General features: G+C 45.5%; 1 long non-coding RNA gene across 1 annotated transcript; it reads left to right on the top strand.

The window, feature by feature from the left end:
• The first annotated feature begins 243 nt into the window (after window positions 1–243).
• LOC126259654 (uncharacterized) lies at window positions 244–12,913 on the top strand. Its single transcript, XR_007546548.1, has 2 exons — window positions 244–402; window positions 10,788–12,913. It is a non-coding gene; the product is annotated as an uncharacterized LOC126259654 (long non-coding RNA).
• Window positions 12,914–13,793: the final 880 nt, after the last annotated feature.

Below are 13,793 nucleotides of genomic sequence, written 5' to 3' on the forward strand. Positions count from 1 at the left end.
TTCCGCGCTGCTGCCTGTGCAGGAGGACGTGGTGGAGTCGGTGCAGCGGTCGGGGCGCGAGCTGCGTCTCTCTGCTGACGCGGCGGTGCCGCCGGGCTGCGTGGTGGTGACCAGCGTGCGCCAGGACGAGGGCGACGGCGGCGGCGGCGGCGGCGGCGGGGGCGGCGCGCACCACGACATGACGCTCGCCCACTTCCCGGAGTACCCGCAGTACGGCGTGGGCGGCGCCGGGGGCGGCGGGCTTCATGTCGGCGACGTGGTGCTGCCGCAGCTGCCCTACCCCGTCCAAGGAGTCTCCCTCAGCGGCGGCGGCTTCGAATACAGGGGCGGCAGCGGCGGCGCAGGTGGCGGCGGAGGGCAGATCTCTGACGTGCTGCTGCCGCGGCCTGGAGGCGGATACGGGTCAGTACCTGCTACGCTGTCTTTCCGTAGGAATACTGGCTAAAACTAACGTAGACACGTTCAGAGTAGCAGGTAGAAGGACTGGTGGCGCGCGTAAACACGTTCAGAGCACACAGGGACAGGTACAAAGGCGCCCGCGTTAACATGTCCAGAGCAGTTAAAGGGTTAATACCAGATAGGATTGATAGAGGAAATAGAGAAGGTTCGATGAAGAACACTGTGTTTCGTTATGGGTTAGTAAGCGCGAAAGCAGCAGAGAGATACTCAGCCAAATCCAGTAGCAGGCGCTGCAAGAGAGGCGTTCTACATCACGGTCTGAGTGACTGTTACAATTCCGAGAGCTTAAGTTGCTGGAAGAGTAAACCAATATATTGCTTCCTGCTACGTATAACTTAGAAAAAGAGAATTATGGTAGAGTGTACGCCATTCGAGCTCACACAGAGCCTTTCCAGCAATCGTTCTTTCCGGGAAGCATTCGGGACTGGAACAGGTAGGAGGAGAAGTGTACTGAGAGTGGTACACAAACTGCGAGGTGCCTTGCGGAGTACAGACGCAGTGGTGATCAAAAGGACATCCTGCAGTACCTAGCAGAAGAAGTCGAAATTATCGAAAATGTAAAGGACAAATCGGAAAACAGGAGGAGGAGGAAATTACTGTTTAACGTCCCGTCGACAACGAGGTCATTAGAGACGGAGCACAAGCTCCGATTAGGGAAGGATGGGGAAGGAAGTCGGCCGTGCCTTTCTAAGGAACCATCCCGGCATTGGCCTGAAGCGATTTAGGGAAATCACGGAAAACCTAAATCAGGATGGCCGGACGCGGGATTGAACCGTCGTCCTCCCGAATGCGAGTCCAGTGTGCTAACCACTGCGCCACCTCGCTCGGTATCGGAAAACAAAAACAATTAGTTCAACAATAATTTCACAGACATAGTTACGTGAAAAAATCGTAACGAGGCATACCACCTGAAGCCACAGGCAGCATCAGTCCTGTACGGTGTAACCTCCACACAAAATTTATTAAATTGAAATTAAAATAATTATTATGGATAGCGATTCTAATTTTTGTGTGACCTCAGAACAAAATTAGTTCCCATTTATAATCTCCGTGCACAAATGCATTCACATTTAATGTACCCACAAAATTCTTTTCTCATTTCATGTAAGCTCGAAACAGAAAAATTCTTAAAACTCATAATAAAAAATAAATTCAGTAACCTGGTAAATTTTGGACGACAGCAGTGCTGCGTCATGGCCCTGTAAGATCATTCTGAATAAAAAAGCAAAAATTCTTACCTCAATAAAAACGGCGAATATATCTGCTCTTACCTAAAAAATTTTTTCGGCACAGCTCCGTGCAATGCTGGCCTATACATTTGTGATTCGTGAAATGAAGCAACTGATTTTTTGAAATAAATGTTTTTTTTTAATTACTTTATATTGCCAAAATTATTATTAGGGCATTTTGAAAACATTTGGATGACAGTTCAGATACATTACTAGCTATGGCGACGCTGCTTCTTTACCTTATACAATAATACTCCATCTCTAGATTCCCGACCACAGCAGACTGCAGACAAGCGCAGACAACCTCAGACAAGCGACAAGCCACAACTAACTGCTACAGACAAGCCACAACTAACTGCTACAGTTACACAATTCGTACTGCAGTCAACACTGCTCTCTGGTCAGCGATTCTATATCGCAGGCAGCGCATACCTTTTACATAACCCTCCACTGGGGGGGGGGGGGGGGGCAAAAATTTGGCAGCGATGGTGAGTCAATTGGACTTGCCATGAGCAACAAATTTTTCTTAATTAACTAAGTTTACAGTCACAGAATATATACATATATATAAGTGCCGAACATGAAATAAAATATAGTGCACGTGCACTGAGTACAGAACATATCAAGAAATCACAAAATGTATACGCAATGAGTACAAATCATATTAGCAAATGACATAAAGTGCATACGCACCGTAGTATTTTTTTACCATTTTACAAAAACTAGGATAGGAAAGGGAAGGACTGCATCATGGCTGTAGCACAGTAGGTTGCACGTAGCTGCACTGAAAGTCCATATCTTTCCACAGAAGCACAACACCAAGTGAGACAATCTGAAGTTCTCTTCCCTGAAGTATTAATCAGTGTTGCCAAGACACTGAAATGTCGTATTAATATTCAATGTTATCATTTTGGTAGTACATTAGGTACACCAAACAGCGGGACCATAATAACATCTCCATCGCTCAAGCTGGTGGACAGCCTGTCGTGTCAACACCACGTTCTTGTAAGGTACACCAACGTAGAATTAGTGCAAAAACCAAATATAGTGCTCCATGATCATGAGGATAGACAGGACAAACGGATATTGCAGTAATTTCTGGTAATTAGTCAGAAGGTGAAGGACATTAAGTCTTATGCTAGTCTGGTTATCACATTTAGCATTCAACCGCGGTTGAATGCTAAATGTGATAACCAGTATAACGACAACTGCTACCTCGACTCCATAATGGATTATATCAAATCTTATGCTAGTCATCATAGAGAATTACACTAGTCTATCAACTGATTTGAGTAATTGGTGGCACTCATCGCCTAATTACTGAACATTTCTGTACTATATATGAAGTATTACAGAATAATGTTCATAAGTCATCTGATTATAGTGAACATTGGCACTCATTGCCCAGTTACAAACCATTTTATGCATTATTCAAAAGTGATCATTCAACAAGAGTTAATTAATGGCATACTATTTACATAATTCAGCTAGTTATAGTAATCATTGGCACTCATTGGCCAGTTACAAACCATCAGAAGTCATCCTTCAAAACAGGAGTTAAAATGGTTCAAATGGCTCTGAGCACTATGGGACTTAACATCTAAGGTCATCAGTCCCCTAGAACTTAGAACTACTTAAACCTAACTAATCTAAGGACATCACACACATCCATGCCCGAGGCAGGAGTCGAACCTGCGACCGGAGCGGTCACGCGGTTCCAGACTGAAGCGCCTAGACCGCACGGCCACACCGGCCAGCCAGGAGTTAAAGAGTGTAGCATCAAGCTACTACTATTCATATATATAGCATGTAAGTGACGTAATACAAATATAAGAAACAGTGGCATTCATTGGCCAGTTACTAAACATAGAGCAAGTATTAAATATTACAAAACATTTTTCATCATTCAAGTGACATACGTCATATTTAAAATAATTATTGGCACTCATTGGCCAGTTACAAACCATCAGAAGATTCCAGGTTCGAATCCTGGCAGGGTCGCCAAGTGTAATCTCCCCACAAAATTTATTAAATTGAAATTAAAATAATTATTATGGATAGCGATTCTAATATTTGTGTGACCTCAGAACAAAATTGGTTCCCATTTATAATGTCCATGCACAAATGTATTCACATTTAATGTACCCACAAAATTCTTTTCTCATTTAATTTAAGCTCGAAACAGAAAAATTCTTAAACCTCATAACAAAAAATAAATTCAGTAACCTGGTAAATTTTGGACGACAGCAGTGCTGCGTCATGGCCCTGTAAGATCATTCTGAATAAAAAAGCAAAAATTCTTACCTCAATAAAAATGGCGAATATATCTGCTCTTACCTGAAAATTTTTTCGGCACAGCTCCGTGCAACGCTGGCCTATACATTTTTGATTTGTGAAAGGAAGCCACAGATTTTTTGAAATGAATGTTTTTTTTTAAATTACTTTATATTACCAAAATTATTATTAGGACATTTTTAAAACATTTGGATGAGAGTTCAGATACATTACTAGATATGCGCGACGCTGCTTCTTTACCTTACACAATAATACTCCATCTCCAGATTCCCGACCAGAGCAGACAGCAGACAAGCGCAGACAACCTCAGACAAGCGACTAGCCACAACTAACTGCTACAGTTACACAGTTCGTACTGCAGTCAACACTGCTCTCTGGTCAGCGATTCTATATCGCAGGCAGCGCATACCTCTTACAACGGTAACATAGCACAACTACGTATCTATCTGTTTCGCACATTATTACAAATAGTTAATGTGAACGGTCGTGCCGATAGGATATATCGCTCCCCACCGTATCACAGGTGTAGAAGCGCCGTCGGGCGTGGCCCCTACCCCGATGGATGACCTTGCCAGTGGCAATTTTCCCCTTGCCTCTACAGCAGAGTGGACCTGAGAGTGGTAGCATAAAGCCCCTGTTCACGTACTCTTAGCGCCAATGTCCTCGATTAAATTCCAGGCGTCTCCATGACATGAGGGTGTGTGACACTGCTGATAGTGAGCCATTCGTCGGGTGGCGACGCAAAGTTCAGCGGCCCTATTGGTGCTAACCGCGAAGAGTAGGCTGTCTGCTGGCGCCGGGTTCCACCCTCTCCCTTCTGTCACCATGTCCAGCACGAACAAGACACTACATTACACACACGCCTTTACAGTAGCCTACACTTCACAGATACACTTACGCACACATCTCTCATAGTCTGCAAAGGTAAGGTGCCTGCTGGTACGATGGATGAGGAATACCTTTCCAATTAGGCGACTGAACCTGCTCTTCGTGGTCTCGTAGCCATTCATGCCATACAACTATAATTGCTAATTATTGTTATATTATTCTTATGATAAATAACTAATTACACTCCTGGAAATTGAAATAAGAACACCGTGAATTCATTGTCCCAGGAAGGGGAAACTTTATTGACACATTCCTGGGGTCAGATACATCACATGATCACACTGACAGAACCACAGGCACATAGACACAGGCAACAGAGCATGCACAATGTCGGCACTAGTACAGTGTATATCCACCTTTCGCAGCAATGCAGGCTGCTATTCTCCCATGGAGACGATCGTAGAGATGCTGGATGTAGTCCTGTGGAACGGCTTGCCATGCCATTTCCACCTGGCGCCTCAGTTGGACCAGCGTTCGTGCTGGACGTGCAGACCGCGTGAGACGACGCTTCATCCAGTCCCAAACATGCTCAATGGGGGACAGATCCGGAGATCTTGCTGGCCAGGGTAGTTGACTTACACCTTCTAGAGCACGTTGGGTGGCACGGGATACATGCGGACGTGCATTGTCCTGTTGGAACAGCAAGTCCCCTTGCCGGTCTAGGAATGGTAGAACGATGGGTTCGATGACGGTTTGGATGTACCGTGCACTATTCAGTGTCCCCTCGACGATCACCAGTGCTGTACGGCCAGTGTAGGAGATCGCTCCCCACACCATGATGCCGGGTGTTGGCCCTGTGTGCCTCGGTCGTATGCAGTCCTGATTGTGGCGCTCACCTGCACGGCGCCAAACACGCATACGACCATCATTGGCACCGAGGCAGAAGCGACTCTCATCGCTGAAGACGACACGTCTCCATTCGTCCCTCCATTCACGCCTGTCGCGACACCACTGGAGGCGGGCTGCACGATGTTGGGGCGTGAGCGGAAGACGGCCTAACGGTGTGCGGGACCGTAGCCCAGCTTCATGGAGACGGTTGCGAATGGTCCTCGCCGATACCCCAGGAGCAACAGTGTCCCTAATTTGCTGGGAAGTGGCGGTGCGGTCCCCTACGGCACTGCGTAGGATCCTACGGTCTTGGCGTGCATCCGTGCGTCGCTGCGGTCCGGTCCCAGGTCGACGGGCACGTGCACCTTCCGCCGACCACTGGCGACAACATCGATGTACTGTGGAGACCTCACGCCCCACGTGTTGAGCAATTCGGCGGTACGTCCACCCGGCCTCCCGCATGCCCACTATACGCCCTCGCTCAAAGTCCGTCAACTGCACATACGGTTCACGTCCACGCTGTCGCGGCATGCTACCAGTGTTAAAGACTGCGATGGAGCTCCGTATGCCACGGCAAACTGGCTGACACTGACGGCGGCGGTGCACAAATGCTGCGCAGCTAGCGCCATTCGACGGCCAACACCGCGGTTCCTGGTGTGTCCGCTGTGCCGTGCGTGTGATCATTGCTTGTACAGCCCTCTCGCAGTGTCCGGAGCAAGTATGGTGGGTCTGACACACCGGTGTCAATGTGTTCTTTTTTCCATTTCCAGGAGTGTATTATAAATAGCTAATGGTTTTATTTCTCTCCGCGCTACTGTTTAATGTGATGACACCATATTTCGCCTGTAATCTTTCATGAAAGTAAAGCAAGACCACGATCTAGAATGTCTTCTTCATCAATTAGTAAAACAAGAGCTCTGACCCTTCGTGTGACAAAACGTCGCCTCCGTGTAATCAGTATTTTTATAGCATTTGCCACAGCTGTAGGTCCGTGATGAATGGTTACGAAACAGACTTTCGGATTTACTGAACACCTATTCTTAGGGCTTGCTATGCTCTAAATGGACATGCTTTCTTCTAGGTTCAATCATGTACTCGTTCACATTTTAGGACAACAGTATGTGTGATCAAACCTAGAAAGAGAGCGTACACACTATTTCCATTAAGTCACTTCCAGAGTTTTACTTTTCATTGCGTGTTTGATCTTGGACTTATGGTAAATATTTATTTTTCCGATTTTGATAAGCACGCTGGACCAAAATCTTTAGTCTCCCCAGGAGGCATCACGCTGATATCGGGTTAGATCGCTTCTAACCACTATAACTGCCTCAATTTGGTGAGCAAGAGAGTCCACGAATTTCCTTGGATACACTATATTCAGCTGAAGCCACTCATTTGCGACCAGATTCCGTAGAGCAGAAAGGGCAACATCCGGTCGCTGAAAATGCTGAAATAAGCGTCCATCTTCATGTTCACAGTAGCGTGAATGGTTGTGGCCAAGTCATGGTACAAAAATCACTCCCAAAACATCACAGAATCAGCTAAAGTATGAAGCACGCCGTCCACACAATGCTGGTTGAGCTCCTCATTTGAGCCGTCGCTGCACTTATTTCTTTATAAGCGGCAAGTTCGTGGTCTTCGAACGACACTACACAACTCCTGTGAACTATTGCCCAGATTCAGTTTTGTACAGCTTTGCGTGCTGTTGTAAGCAAAGGCCTTTTCTGAGGTTCCCAAGCCGGCGTTTGTGGCCGAGCGGTTCTAGGCGCTTCAGTCCCGAACCGCGCTGCTGCTAGGTCGCAGGTTCGAAACCTACCTCGGGCATGGATGTGTCCTAAGGTTAGTCAGGTTTAAGTAGTTCTAAGTCTAGGGGATTGATGACCTCAGCTGTTAAGTCCCATAGTGCTCAGAGCCCTTTGAGGTCTAAACATTCATTCAAACTTTCGCTGGGAAACAGCTTGAGACGGACCTGTATTCAATGTCAGCAGCAACTCCCTCTTGGTTTGAAAAGGCGTGATCCTCGTCTGCGGCCCCTGCCGGTTAGAAATTTCTTATGCCTACCGTTCTTACCAGTGCTGACACCGCAGTCGTTGGTGAGACATTGGGCAGTCTGCGTTGATACAATAACAAATCTGCCGACATTCGTTGTGTGGGCATGGGCACCATAGCTCAATTCTGCCCTTCCGTCACACGCCGATCCTTCTTCTTACCTGACTGTCATACGTTGAGAGTGAGGGCGGGTGGTTCGATTCCAGGCCACGTCGGAGATTTCATCCACTCGGGGACTGTGTGTTTCGTTGTCCTCATCACCATTTCATTAGCATCCAAACGCAAAGTCGTCAAAATTGCGTCAAATAACACGACTTGACTAGGTGGCAGAAGAACCCCTGATTGGATCTCCCGACCAATGAGCCCTTACCATCAGTTCATCTCACTACTATACTATGTGCTTAGAACCGTGCGGCACACACCCATCATTTCAATGTAGAGACTTATGTCAGGAGTGGCGGGTCACATGACCACTCGGTACCAGTTCTACGCCATCTTCATTCTCCTGAAGCGTTGAAAGGGTCCTGTAGCCACCTTTCATTAGTCCGGTTGCCCATTGTCACTACCATTTCTCTTTCTTTTCGTTGTTTCTCTTTTCTCATAACTCTCATAGTGGTGTGATTGAATGAATGTCGTGTGTCACGTTGCTAGATGCTGGCGTAGTCTGCTGCAGAGAGTCTGCGATAGTCATACAGATACAGCAGCAGTTGTACAGAATAGCCAACTCTTGCAATGGTCAAGTAGGCAAAGAGGTTTTCGCTACTTGTGGGAAATCCACCTGCGTTACGTTGGTGGCGGAAATGGCATCTTCGGGTTTTCCGGGCCACGCGGAGCGTGGAAGAGGCTGGAGATGAAAAAGGGAGGCAGTCTGCCGCCGGTACGGGAACCGTCCACAGCTGTGCTCCAGTCTAAGAAGAGTGAGTTAGACTGACCGCATGGCGCGTTGTTACTTGGCGAGGGGAGAGCTGTTAGCTTTTGGTCTCGCTTTTCAACTCTGAAAGATTACTTTGCCTTGTCGCAGCAAGGAATGCAAAACGTTGGCAGATTTTCCTTTTAGTAAATTTCTATAGCAGACTCGGATCCACCGGAAGAGCGCCACACAAAGGTGTCGATAAGAAGTGAGCACTCGCTTCTGTATGATTGTCTGTTTGTCTTCAGCTGTGCCTGTATAAGCTTTCATTTTTCTAAATGTTAATAGCTTTGCCTTCTCGTAAATTTTCCCTGCTTTATGTACCTTTCGTCCGTGGGAAGCGAACCACGTGGTTGAACATTAGAGTTTGTTGGGCTACCGTCGTGGTTTGTGGAGACGCGATTTCTAGGTATCGTGGCCAAGTTGCAACAATATCACATCACGCAATCATGGACAGTAAGCATGAGATCGGACAGTTAGTGACGACTGCACTGTAGTTACTTCTCTAGATTGTCGCACAGATGACAAAATGGTAGATATCGAAATAGACGACAGAGGGATAGAGAAACAATTAAAATCGCTCAAAAGAGGAAAGGCCGCTGGACCTGATGGGATACCACTTCGTTTTTACACAGAGCACGCGAAGGAACTTGCCCCCCTTCTTGCAGCGGTGTACCGTAGGTCTCTAGAAGAGCGTTGCGTTCCAAAGGATTGGAAAAGGGCACAGGTCATCCCCGTTTTCAAGAAGGGACGTCGAACAGATGTGAAGAACTATAGACCCGTATCTCTAACGTCGATCAATTGTAGAAATTTGGAACACGTATTATGTTCGAGTATAATGACTTTTCTGGAAACTAGAAATCTTCTCCGTAGGAATCAGCATGGGTTTCGAAAAAGACGATCGTGTGAAACTCAGCTCGCGCTATTCGTCAACGAGACTCAGAGGGCCATAGACACGGGTTCACAGGTAGATGCCGTGTTTCTTGACTTCCGCAAGGCGTTCGATACAGTTCCCCACAGTCGTTTAATGAGCAAAGTAAGATCATATGGACTATCAGACCAATTGTGCGATTGGATTGAAGAGTTCCTAGATAACAGAACGCGGCATGTCATTCTCAACGGAGAGAAGTCTTCCGAAATAAGAGTGATTTCAGGTGTGCCGCAGGGGAGTGTCGTAGGACCGTTGCTATTCACAGTATGCATAAATGACCTTGTGGATAACATCGGAAGTTCACTGAGGCTTTTTGCGGATGATGCTGTGGTATATCGAGAGGTTGTAACAATGGAAAATTGTACTGAAATGGAGGAGGATCTGCAGCGAATTGACGCATGGTGCAGGGAATGGCAATTGAATCTCAAAGTAGACAAGTGTAATGTGCTGCGAATACATAGAAAGATAGGTCCCTTATCATTTAGCTACAAAATAGCAGGTCAGCAACTGGAAGCAGTTAATTCCACAAATTATCTGGGAGTACGCATTAGGAGTGATTTAAAATGGAATGATCATATAAAGTTGATCGTTGGTAAAGCAGATGCCAGACAGATTCATTGGAAGAATCCTAAGGAAATGCAATCTGAAAACAAAGGAAGTAGGTTACGGTACGCTTGTTCGTTACGGAGATGATAGATAAACTCCAGTGGAAGACTCTGAAGGAGAGACGCTCAGTAGCTCGGTACGGGCTTTTGTTGAAGTTTCGAGAACATACCTTCACCGAAGAGTCAAGCAGTATCTTACTCCTTCCTACATATATCTCGCGAAGAGACCATGAGGATAAAATTAGAGAGATTAGAGCCCTCACAGAGGCATACCGACAATCCTTCTTTGCACGAACAATACGAGACTGGAATAGAAGGGGAACCGATAGAGGTACTCAAGGTACCCTCCGCCACACACCGTCAGGTGGCTTGCGGAGTATTGATGTAGATGTAGATGTAGATATGAGAAAAGATAAACAAGAAAGAGAAATGGTAGTGAAAATGGGCTACCGGACTAATGAAAGGTAGCTACAGGACCCTTTCAGCGTCCACTGAGCTCTTACGAGAGGACGATTAATACTTTGTCCACAGCTGTCAAAAAACAGCAAATGTACTTGTGCCACGTCTCATGGAGACGGTTATTTTCATTGCAGGTACGGAAGCGGTGGCGGAGTCGACAATTTCATTAACTTCAAGGATGTGAGTGGAGGCAGCGCGGGCTCTCCACCGCACCAACATGGAGGTGCTGGAGGTGCTGGAGGTGCTGGAGGTGCTGGTGGTGGAGGAGGTGGTGGTGGAAACGGCGGCGAGGCTGAGGTGCTGCGCACCTACCAGGTGTCGACCAACCTCCGCCGCCAGGAATCGTTCGACCACCACGCCTTCGGGGTGGAGAAGGGCGTCAAGCCGACCGGCGGCTTCCACTTCGGGTTCGGCGGCGGCGGCAGCGGCAACGGCAACGGCCTGGGCGCCGGCACCAAGTACGAGACGAGCGCCAACGACCTGGACCAGGTGGTCAGCAGCGGAGCGGCCGCAGCCACCGCGGCGGCCAGCCTGCTCGCCTGCGCCGTGGCGCAGCTACTCGCCCTCTGACGACTTCCCTCCCTCTCCCTCTTCCATCTCCAAAATACTGAACGAACAAAAGAATGTTTGAAAAAAATTAGTTTGACATAGTGTTAAAAACAGTTAGGCCACAAAGACACCCCAGGTTTCCTACATCCCAGTTATCTGTTATAGAATTGGTGACAATCTCACTTGTTAGACCCGTTACACAGGCAAATTGCTCGTGGACTCTAGTCGTGCAGTCAGCTTAAATTTTCTTTGCTCTAATACGCCTCCACGTATAGAACTTGCACAGTAAACTTAGGCATAGAAAGAAGACAGTGTTTTGGAATATAATCTCGAGATACTATCCAAGGTACAACGCAGAGAATGCTCACGAGCAATTCGCCTGATAGAGGAGTGGCTAAATTGGAACTCTAAGCAAATATATCAATTTGTTTTTAGACACAGCTTGTCGGACAGTTGAGATATCGCACGAAATGTATTGCAAGGAATCTATCACTCACGCAAAAGAAATTAGTCAGTAACTTACAAATGTGAATAACTCTGCTGCCAAAATCCTGTACCTCACTCTTTGACCTTTTACTTCCCTACTCGTGAAAATTTAGTGACTGAGTGCGTGAACGTGATCACAATGCGTAAGAGAATTTCTAACCATCAGATCAACATTTATTTCAGTAATTTGTTAATTAAGGTGGTTCTTAATATCAGAAAGATGCTGTAACTAGACTTTACGTCTTCTGACTCAAATTCATCAATTGCGCCGACTGCCTCTTAGCATTTAAAGAACTGTGTGGACATGAAATGCACCATGATCTTCAACAGCCCTCATCAACAACAATTCCTTCTTGAGGTAGTGAACTAAACAATGTCGAGGATAAAACGAGTTTCAGTTCGTTTCAGTGTCACGTTGAACTACCAAAAGTACAAAATTTCGAGAGCTTGATTTAAGCTTAATATCCAGCAGAGCTAATTTCGACTCACAATGCGGAACGACAGTAGCGCAAGCGTACTCGGACAAGTACCCATTCCAGCGGCAACTTTGCCACTCTCGCGAGTTATGTATCAGATACCGAAATGGAACAACGCCGCATGTGAAGTTGTAATTATAGTGACTTGATACGATATGAAACTTGGTTATCAATGAACAGAAAATCAGACGATTGTAACGACCACTGGTTACATACGGTTATCTATAAAATCTTCATATTTACAAACCATAAAATGTGTTGACATCTAATGCAACTTTCTTTGCAGTCGCTATAGAAGCTTCAGCGAAGTCAGTTAATACATATAGCTCATTGTTTACCATTGCTCTCCCGAGAATGTATTTGTAATATTGTACCCTTTTGCTTCTGTTTACTGGCAAATTTTTGTTGGACTCGACAAATCAGCACTTCTTTCACTTTTGGGCGTGTTTTTCCAAACTGACTACTACAAAGGGCGTTAACAACACAGTAACTTTACTCCAATAAACTTTTCTTATTCTGAAGAATATTCGGTAGGCCTACAGTTTTCCTATAGCCACTCCTCATTGTTATTTGTTTGTTTTTGATTTTTGTCTATTTATTTGTATAGTTGTTGCTTTTGTATTTTGTCAGCACGGTGCAAGACAGGTGACTGGTCGACGGCCTTCGTCATTGACCCGTGAACTGTCTGCCCGTAATCTGTGTTATTGCTTTTATCATAAATAATACACTGCTACCAGTTCTGAAAGTGATGTTCTGTGTTTGAAATTCCTTTTGCTCTTCTTGCAAACAAAATACTCACCGTTGTGTGATATGCAATTGCCATCTTGAGCTGACTGCAAATCATTGTTTGGCTGTATGTTAAACATTCCACCACCAGCTGTTTGTCTGGACATCCGTGAGTTTGATATAGTGTACATTTACTCACAATTTAATGTGTTACTCTTCACTTGACACTGATTTAAATAGTACCTTACAATTTTCAACAGTTAGTATACTCAAAAATAACACTATACTTTGTAATAAGCATTTACACAATACTAAAAACTGTGGGATAAATTATACATATCTTACTCTAGTAGTGATAAAATCAGTTACGGTCTTAAAGTTTTCATTAACAAACAGATGTATGATGGCATCTCCTAAGACATAAGTGGGCTAAACAATATAAAGCCATAGCCTCTTTCCGACTGAAGAAAATAGTAAATACAAGCGAAACAATGAACAGGTTATATGTGACGTTCATCTAGGATGTTTCCTTAAATTTTATATACTTAGTTACACTTTGGTCCTAAGCAGAAATAACTGTCTGGAAGCAGGATGCCAAAAAATACCAGGTGTAGAAGTATGAAACCGGAATCTGGTTGCAAGAATTATACGTCTGTTGTTTGAAACTGACAAACAATATTTTATTTAAAATAATCTCCATTGCTATTTATACATTTCTACCACCTATCCGGCAGACTATGAATGCCACACCAAAAAAACAGTTCTCCTTTAGAAGCAGACTAGTTAGCGAGCCATTTTAGTACATTTTCATACGAACTGAAGAGTTCCTCAGCGAGAGCGTGTCCCAGTGATGCAAATGAATGATAATCGCAATAAGCCACATGCCCTAATATTTCCCAGCTG

This window comes from Schistocerca nitens, chromosome 5 (genome assembly GCF_023898315.1).
Source record: "Schistocerca nitens isolate TAMUIC-IGC-003100 chromosome 5, iqSchNite1.1, whole genome shotgun sequence".
NCBI classification, from domain to species: Eukaryota; Metazoa; Arthropoda; class Insecta; order Orthoptera; family Acrididae; genus Schistocerca; species Schistocerca nitens.